Source organism: Limulus polyphemus, unplaced genomic scaffold (assembly GCF_000517525.1).
Source record: "Limulus polyphemus unplaced genomic scaffold, Limulus_polyphemus-2.1.2 Scaffold9039, whole genome shotgun sequence".
NCBI classification, from domain to species: Eukaryota; Metazoa; Arthropoda; class Merostomata; order Xiphosura; family Limulidae; genus Limulus; species Limulus polyphemus.
This window is the reverse complement of record NW_013674649.1, coordinates 1-8,430: the sequence shown is the minus strand read 5'-3', so window position 1 is coordinate 8,430 and position 8,430 is coordinate 1. Positions and strand designations below refer to the sequence as shown.

The 8,430-nt window shown below is 35.1% G+C and overlaps 1 long non-coding RNA gene across 1 annotated transcript in view; it reads left to right on the top strand.

Moving 5' to 3' along the window:
* LOC111083316 overlaps window positions 1–5,997 on the top strand; it is an 11,261-nt gene extending 5,264 nt beyond the window's left edge. Inside the window, exon 3 of the long non-coding RNA XR_002608962.1 lies at window positions 5,701–5,997. This is a non-coding gene — a long non-coding RNA (uncharacterized LOC111083316). The remainder of the gene's footprint in view (window positions 1–5,700) is intronic.
* The last annotated feature ends 2,433 nt before the right edge of the window (window positions 5,998–8,430 follow it).

The window sequence follows — 8,430 nt, the reverse complement described above, 5'->3', positions numbered from 1 at the left end:
CAGGCTCTGCCCGATAAACAATAATTTATTAGAACAGTCGCTGTTCGCTAAATTAAAATCAAATTCTCCTGTTTACAGCTATGTAAACAATTGTCTCTAACATACGCTCATTGGGGCCAGGCTCTGCCCGATAAACAATAATTTATTAGAACAGTCGCTGTTCGCTAAATTAAAATCAAATTCTCCTGTTTACAACTATGTAAACAATTGTCTCTAACACACGCTCATTGGGGCCAGGCTCTGCCCGATAAACAATAATTTATTAGAACAGTCGCTGTTCGCTAAATTAAAATCAAATTCTCCTGTTTACAACTATGTAAACAATTGTCTCTAACACACGCTCATTGGGGCCAGGCTCTGCCCGATAAACAATAATTTATTAAAACAGTCGCTGTTCGCTAAATTAAAATCAAATTCTCGTGTTTACAGTTATGTAAACAATTGTCTCTAACACACGTTCATTGGGGCCAGGCTCTGTCCGATAAACAATAATTTATTAAAACAGTCGCTGTTCGCTAAATTAAAATCAAATTCTCCTGTTTACAGTTATGTAAACAATTGTCCCTAACACACGCTCATTGGGGCCAGGCTCTGCCCGACAAACAAACATTTATTAGAACAGTTGCTGTTCGCTAAATTAAAATCAAATTCTCCTGTTTATAGTTATGTAAACAATTGTCTCTAACACGCCCACTGGTTTCTGATTTAGTTAGTTAGGATTTGTTTCAGAAAGATTCACAAGAGCTATCATCGGCAGATAGTAATTCCTAATTTTGAACTTACGGTCTAAAGGAAAGGCGTCTAGTCAACAGCACCCTTCGCCAACTCTTAGATTACTCTTTATCTGACCGGAAAGTGAGATTTGACCACCACTCTTATAACGCACCCTCATCACCAAAATACGTTCTTGTGAGAATATGATAGGAACCACGAATTCTCAGAGTCACAGTCCGTGAATTCAAACCACTTACATACGTCTGGCAGACATTTCAATTTGAAACTGAGATATTCGAAACCCGTTTGCGTAGCATTCATAAAACGTTAACTAAAAGGTAAAATGTGAATTCACATTCACGTGAAGCTAACGTTTTATTTCGATATTTAAATGTGGACAACTTCTGATCCAGGGTTGTTTTAATAACTACACATTCACGTGAAGCTATGAATTCACGATGGAGCAATAGTAAGTAACAGTGTTTTCTCCGTTTTATCATGAGTTCAAAGATACCGATGATTAGTCCATAGTCTGTAGGTGTGGCGCCTTTCATTTCTGCCTATTACAAAGAAAGAAATTTTGAATTAATTAATTAATGAAAGAATTAAGAATCAAGTAAATAGCCTAGTGACCAAAGGGTTAATATAATAATGAATATTAATCAATCTTATTATTTCACTATTGTTCAAAAATGAAATATTGAACAGGAAATGACTTTTGTTTCTCGTGAAGCTAGGTGAGCACGAGAATATTATCTTTTTTTTTAAATTATTTTACCAACTTCTTTTCAACGTTTCGGAAACGTTTACCATCTACCAACCAACACCAGCAGATCGTACTTACAACCAATAAGTTATAACCAATCAAGTTTGTTTCCCAGGACTCAGTTATATAACTACCAAAATTGAAGGATAATTTAAAAGCATATTGTTTAATTTTGAAGCGAAGACGATATACTGTATAAGATGGCGAATGTAAAGAAACAAGTCAGAGAGGGAGGGGGGATTTTGAGGTACCGTTAAATACTTCATAACTAGCAGCCATCATGAGCCCCCAAATACTAGTCAAATCACCGAAAAAAATGAAACCAAAACCAAAATTAATTAAAAACATCTGATATATAAAGAGTATTTCGATTTATATAAGAGAAATTATTTTCAATATTTAATTTTTTTTTCGTCGTTGGTTGCAAAAGTTAAAGAATTTGATGACGTCATTCTGGATAAATTATTACTTGTTTTATAACGTTAAAAACCGGATATCGACACACGAGTGCAGCATCTCTACCCAATTGTATAGCTTTGTGCAAAAACAAATACATCTTGTTTATTGTTAAACCTACTGAACTGCTTAAAACCTTGCTTAACGTTCGTTGGTTAAACCCACTGAACTGCTTAAAACCTTCCTTAACGTTCGTTGCTTGTGCTTACGCTTTGATAGACTATTAGATAGCAGTTATTGGTTTTTCGAATGTTGATGGCGCGTGATCTCTCGAGTTTATGAAATTTTCTCTGTTTTGTTTGTTTGTTTGTTTTTGGAATTTCGCGCAAAGCTACACGAGGGCTATCTGCGCTAGCCGTCCCTAATTTAGCAGTGTAAGACTAGAGGGAAGGCAGCTAGTCATCACCACCCACCGCCAACTCGAGCGCTCTAACCACCTGGCCATGCCGGGCCTTCTCTGTTTTACAGTTATCAAATGTATTTTATCTGGTTATATTAATTAAAAAAGCTGAAGTAACAAACTACTATTATGTTGTTCATTAAATAGAATACACCCACTGGTATTACATATTACATACACTGTCGTAGTTTTGTTCTTTTTATAAAAGGTTCATAAGTTTTTGCGCGAAAAGGAAATGGTGTCCATTAAAATGTACTTGACACACACACACACACAAAGAAAAAAATGCATTTAGAATAAATGTTAACTAAGATAATGGTAATTTCACGATCCGAAGAACTTTCCAAAATATTCATCAAAGTAGAGGTGGAACAAGTAGAGAAGTTAGAACGAAAGAAGCTTATTCCACTGTTGATTTCCGTTTTTGTTTCCCGCTACCTTCTGGCTCGCTATTTTGTTATTTTCAGATGAACTGATTTCCTTACAAGAATTAGACCCACTAACAACAGTAGATTCGATCAATAAGTAAGGACAATAATCAGAGCTTCGTAAGTTGACTGAGGTTTAAGTTGAATGAGAAATAAACAGATTGTACACAATTGAAGGACAGTGAAAACAGTCTTTATTTAGACACGTACATGAATAGACAAGTGGACGATCGCCTCTACTGGATAAATGAATAGCTCTTCAGCTTTCCGTCTCTCAAGATGAATCTCTACTGAAGCAGTCACGGTGAAAAACAAATAAAATTGGACTAGGAAAGCATACTTGAACTCGATAGGTAAACTCGGTTTCTTTGTTCAGTCGCGATCGACAGCATCACTTCAAGATCTCTATTCTCTGACAACATTGGTCAGCTGTAACATTAAGACAACATCAATTCGGCCAGTAAGGGATATTAGAACCACTAATCCTTTCAACTCGAATGCTATGTGTTACTGGAATATCCTCTCAAGCAGAATTAATATTACCTACTATGGAGAACAAAGAAACAAAACAACTAGAACAAGGCAATCTCTACGATTTCTGGACCACTTGTTTATTTTAAAACTGCACACAAACTAAATACACGAAAATTCTAAAAATTCCTATATCACTCACTATTACATCAGATAGAAAACATATTATGTGCCAGGATATCTCAATATTACTTCTAGTTCTTGTTTTGTTGTTTTTTGGCAGAATTATTATCTGGTTTTATTAATTAAATAACATGTAGATTTCAACCCGAGTTCGAAACAGTACTTGTGGTCATGAAGACCATGTTGTTGTTTAAAAGTATAAAATCTTTTCATCTTCCGTCCGGCTTTTAGTTAATTTTCATGTTATTTCTATCTCTACAACCAAAACTAAACCTTCACTTCTTTATATATGTAACAAAGGTAGGCCTAATTATAATGATGCTGCAGGAACAGGCGGGAATATATAAATGATGCTTAACGTTCGGTAACTTTATAGAAGACCTTGTTTGTAGTTAAGCACAAAGCTACACAAGGGCTATCTGTGCTCTGCCACCACGGGCATCGAAACCCGAATTCTAGCGTTGTAAGTCCGCAGACATACCGCTGTGCTACTGGGGGGCATGATTAGACCCGCAAGGATTCGCAGTTCATTTGTTGTATTTTTGTCGTCGTTAACGCTAGGCCTATTATTATATAGTTTGTAGACGCATAACGCTATGCCACTGAGTTTTTATCGGCCTTACATACTGTAAACCTCTTCCATATGGGTGTAAAATTAAATAGTACGCTACATTTAATTTCAAATTTTAACCGACCTCGTAGCGAGTTACGGCCATAGATATAAATAACACTAGATTGTAAGTCACGTGACTTTCGGCATGCACAAGCGGCCGCCATTGCGATGTGTTGAACTTTCAAAACTCACCAATAGAACTGTCAATGGCAAGGCGATCTCGCCTCACAACTTATGGCCGATTTTCCATCTAAACTAGACGTTTGGATAATTGTGTTATTTGATTTTAATAAGTTTGTCAAGCCAAGAGGATCTAAACCTGATTTCAACTTAGAAATTAGTACAAAAATCGTTCACAAAATAATTAAGAAAAATTATATATACATGGACACACAACAGGATGTCCGAAAGAAGTAACACAAATCATTACACCTACTTCGTCAATGATGCATAACATAAACTGTACTAAATCTAAAGACAATAAATTTAGCAATGTTACTCTTTTAAAGACCCCCTTTTCCTCTTTTTTTACCGAGTTATGACAAATGGTCATGTTCTCCTCCCCTCCCTTAACTTTGCTACATCCTCCAACTTTTATTCCAACTTTTCTCAAGTACATAAACAGTCTCTTATTGTAAAGAAAAAATAAAGAATTCCTCATGATTCTGTAAATTTATGATCTTGGTGAAACCCAGTTTAAAATATTTCACTAATATTATTATTCTGTAAACAGAACAAGATTTTTTGGATGAAATGCTAATTTTCTCTGATTAGAACTGTGGCTCTCAAAACTGGTTGGCCAGCAGGCAACATTATAGTGTCGTGGATGATTATTTCAACTTATATGAGTACGTAATATTGTCAGCATTTCAAATCAAAAGCTGTCAAACTGTCATACCGACTTGTGTAGGTGATAAAATGCTTCTTGAAAGAAAGACTCGCATATATACTTTGAAACTAGATGTAAATAACCACGCCAGTTCGACGCCGCCACCATGTCCATGACGATGTTGCCCTCTGTAACTTAATTTGTTATAGAAAAAAAATGTTTTATTTACTTGTGGAATGTAACACCCTCCGCTTTCGACTCTTGGTTATGGTATGTGTAACAGTTAATGGCATAGCACTGTGTTCCCTTCGTTCTTTCGGGTCGTGACTTAGACGGACGACTATCACTCTCAGCCATTTTACATTGTCTGCCAATTCGAACTTCAACACATAGCAATGGCAGCAGTATACACACATGATAAAAGTATTGACTGGCCAATCTAGTGTTTTTTATATCTATGGTTACGGCCATTGTGCGCTATTTCACAAACATTAGGTTTAACTAATATAAACTCTCCATGTACCTAGTCTATACAGTGTTCAACTTTTCATTTCCTTACGCCTTTGTTTTCAATTGGATACTGTAACTTTCATGAAATTCTTACAGGCGCCATTTTTTACAGACGGTTTTTATTAACCCTTTCATTACATTGTTATCATATTATTTTGGTAGTTGAAAATAATTGAAAAAGCTAGTAACGCCTTGATCGGACACATAATTTCATTACTTGGTTATGGTATTATTTTTGTTGTAAAAATAGATAATATTAATAATAATAAAAACGTCACACTTGTTTATACCCGAGAAAACGTTCATTAACAATTATGTCCTGAATTGTAGTGTCGTAATGGGATTGGATTAGTTAACTGAAGACAACATTAATAATGACAGAATACGGTTTGGAAAGCAGACAAACATTCGAGGAGGAAACATTTTACGACAGTAATGATTATTTTCATACCGAGAATGCTGTCTGTGATGATTACCTGTACAACAGATCGAGGGCTATAGTAACTCCCTTTCCTCGGGAAGGAGTTAATCTTAAACCCAGTCGCAAGCAGTGGAACAAGTGGTTTATTTTATTTGCGTTGTGTTATTCAGAGTTCTGGGTTGGAGCTTGTATGTCACTACCAGCCCCATTCTTCCCTAGAATCGTAAGTATAAGTCTTTACTTATTCACAGATATTTAAAATAAAATTATTGAGGAAAATGATTAGTATATAAGATTGCTGGATTCTACAATAGATGGCGCCTATCCTAATAATAATTTGATCTCTTATGGCCTGTTGGCTAGGTGTTTAGGACGCTCGACTCGCAATCTGCGGGTCGATGGTTCGAATCCCCGTCCAAACATGCTCGCTTTTTCACCCGTGGAGGCTATATTATGTGACAGTGAATCCCACTATTCGTTGGTAAGAGAGTAGCCCGATGGGTAAGGAGGACTAGCTGCCTTCCCTCTAGTCTTTCACTGCTAAATTAAGGACGTTTGGCTTTACGCAAAATTCATAACAAGCAAACAGTCCTCGGTGGATCAACGGAACGTGGTAGACAGAGCTCAGACTAAACGTGGTAGACAGATCTCAGAGAGCTTATTTTGTGTTAACCACAAAGCACAATCTAATCATCGAAACAAACGACGTTAATGAGTATAATAAAGTACCTATTGGTAAAACACAACGTGTTGACCAGTTTTAACGTTAGGATTGTGTTAGGTTTTAAAAGAAACAAAAGGCTTAACGTATATTACAAAGATTTATTGTTATTTGTGGAAAAATTTTAAACTAAATTTTACTATAATACCTAGACATTTTATACGTGATTTATTTAACAATTGGAATTTTCAGCCCTTGTGTGAGAGGACGATATGCGAAACTACTTTGAGACTAATAATGGCAGAAGACGGCTTGAATGGGTAATGAAGAAAAACTTTAATATAACAGCAAATGTACAACGTTTCGACAATGTTTTGTCATCATTAGATTTGGGATGTGTTTAAACATTGTTTTTAGTGCATAATATAGCGATTTTCTGCTGCCTTTATTGAAACAAAATAATGGGTTTCTTTCGTAATATAAAATACAAGCTGAGGTACTCGTCCCTTGTTCGGGTTATGAACTTAAAATAAATGGGGGATGCTATGAGAAATAACATAAAAAATCCTAACTTTCACACACTTATTTTAACACTGTGTATATGTTGTGTTATAGAAAATTTTATAATTTTTTGGTTTGGTGTAAGTACGTGGCGCCATCTGTGAATATAGTTAATGTTAACTTACGTGAAAGATAATAAATGCTCAATAATAGCAATAATGGGGGTGGAGGGAGCTGTAAACCCACCAATAACATGTCCCTTGTTCCAAACTATCATCCCTCAAAGTTTGGTGGAGGTTGGATCAGCGACCTAGGAGTAGTTAGATAACGGACAGACAGACACATATCTTTGTGCTTTATATATAGAGATAAATTTTCCTCACCAGCAAAATCACAGAAGTCCCTCTCGTGAGTCAGCTGCAAGTTTACCGACTCGTAACACTAAAAATATATCTAAGAGCGTTATTTGAGTTCTGATTAAATATATTATTGAAAGCATTGTAATTATAAAAAAAAAACAATCTTCAGTACCTAATATTTAGCTTAACTCCTCGAAAGTTTTTAAATGTGTATAGTTGGTAAAAGAAGCATTTAATTAAGATCAGTGTAAGAATGAATAAGGTAAGATGTGTAGGAAATGATCCCCATGTTCTTGTTGGTGTTTGGACCTAGTGTAAATTATTACTCTAGTCACGTAGCGCATTTTATATAACACCCAAAATGTTATACTATTTCTATAACACTTCGACTGCCTTGAATAAAAATAATATATATCAAGAACATTTTTTGATTAAAATTTAAACTTTAAGGTTAATTAAGATAACGGTATCTGTGAATTATTGTGGTATACAACGCTTAACGACAAAGCGTGCACTAAAGATGGCGTTTTCTGAAACATTTGATCTTAGTTAGACTGATAACACTTTTTAATGTTTTTTTTTACTTACATGACGTCGTTTTTCAGTAAACGGAACATAAAAGCGTGTTAATATGACGTAATTTTACATAAAATACCGATTAATAGATCATGATTCGGCGGCATAAGACACTGATTAACAGTAACTGATATCTTATGATTTATATAAACAAAGTGGGATTATGTTCATCTTACTGGAACCCCGTATAGGACTAGTAAAAAAAAGATATGTTTTAGATAATTATCAGTCTCGTTTTCATGTAATGTCGCACAAACAACCGATCTGTAGCTTACGCTACGCCGGCATATGGTGTTATAAACCATAATAATTGATAGAACTTTACAATACTATACAGTGTTTCCTTTTATAACGATATCTATGTAATGACTGAGTCACAAGTTCTGGGAATGTCTGTAAATATCATAGTAAAAAAAATTGAATTTCTTGTTCTTCTTTTTTTCCGCTTCTTTTTTTATTACATGATAACTAAAAAAACCAAAACTATGTTGTCAACCAGTTTCACTGAGGTTAACTAGCTTCAAACGCTTTTATAAGTATTA